The sequence below is a fragment of the Entamoeba invadens genome, assembly GCF_000330505.1.
Source record: "Entamoeba invadens IP1 unplaced genomic scaffold scaff_1105074726515, whole genome shotgun sequence".
In the NCBI taxonomy this organism is placed as follows: Eukaryota; Evosea; order Mastigamoebida; family Endamoebidae; genus Entamoeba; species Entamoeba invadens.
In genome coordinates this window covers 20,873-22,634 of record NW_004443543.1, presented here as the reverse complement: position 1 = coordinate 22,634, position 1,762 = coordinate 20,873, and positions in this window count along the sequence as shown.

The following is a 1,762-nucleotide window of genomic DNA, read 5'->3' as shown; positions in this document are numbered from 1 at the left end:
ATGAAAATAATTTCATATTATTTTTTTTCGATAAAAACATCAAAAAACGAACTTTGAAAAAAATAACAAGTTCACTCTTCAAAATTGCAATTATGTTGTTAAAAATAATTAAGTGCCACATTAGTGATGCTAAACACTTGTTTCTTGATGAGTCCCCATTGTTCAACTCAACAATATAAACGTTGAGTTGAGTAGATATGATGGTATCAATGGTGTTCTATTTTTATGAACTTTGTTCAAAAAACACATTTCGAAAAATATTAGACATTGTTATAAACTATTCAAACTATACCGAACTATACTTGCCAATAACAATAATTACATAATAACAAAAAAACAATTTATAAAAAATAATAATCTCAACAATATATAAAATTTCAAAGAATTTAATTTCGTGAAAAAGAACAAAAAATACATCAAGAACGGTTTAAAGCATCATTTGGAAGAAAAAAGTATAAAAAAGAATCAGTTTATAAAATCAAAGTGAAAAATGAAATTTCTTTGAGTAAAAATCTTTTTTTAAAAAAATAAATTCTATTTTAGGAAGTGTACGAGTATTTTCTGGTCGACTTTACTTATTTAATTTACACAAAATGTAACTCATTTTTTGATCCAAATGTTACTTTAAAACAGTTTTCAACAAAAGATCAAAATTTTAATTTAAAAATGCCGACTTTGAAGTTTATTAAATTAAAAAATAATAATTTCGATTTCAATCCAAAAAACACAATTCTTCGTATTATCCCATTTTTTCACCAATTTTTTTAATGTTATTTATTTGTTTTTGTTAATGTTTAAATTTTCGTCTTTATTTATTCATTTGTTTATGTTTTTTATCTTTCAATCATTTTTTTGAACTATAACAACAACTTTAATGAAATATTTTTAAATGTTATTTGTTAAAAAACAATCATTGAAATAATGTGCACAAAAAGACCACAAATTCAATCCGGCTTTTATTTTCAAGCTTGTCTATTGTGCTCGTCATTGATTTTTTTCACTTTTTTCACTTTTTGAGCTTTTTTTTGTCAAAAGAAAATACTTTTCGAAACAAATTTTGTAAAAAACAAAAGCTATATTTTAAGTTTATTTTAATTAAAATAAAAAACCATTTCAAATATTTTTTTCTTCTCGAGCAAAGTTGACTTTTTTCTCAAAAAACAAGAAAAAGACCCAATCAAACCCATTTTCCAATTTATAAAGGGTGGTACTTAAGTTTTTTCTATTTTGGCTTAAAGTTCAACCAAAGTTTCACAAAATTTACTCACTTACGTGGGTTTATATCACCACTGTACAATCAAAAAATATAATTATTTCCAAAAATAAATTAATTTAAAGACAAAAACTATTTAATAAGTAATTTTGTTATATATTAATTGTTTATAAAAAGTAATCATTTTTTTTTCGTTTTACCATTTATTTCAAACAAACAGAAATAGACAAAAGGTGCAAAATTGGTATGGTAAAAATATAGTTTTTAACTATAAATTTTATTAATAAATGATTTTCCTGGACCTTCCCACATTTTTATAAATTTAATTATTTTTTAAACAAACTTTCATTTTAAATTAAAACAAAAATTACCAAGAATAAAAAATGTAAAAATTTCCATTAATTTATGAAAATTGAACAGACTTGTAAGGGTTAAACGGATTTTGGGTTTTTTATATCAAATATCAGTCTGAAACACCCTTTCAGAGTTTTCCAAAGTAATCAAAAAAATAATAGCAGATTTAATTTATTTTTGGTTCTTTTAGCCTTC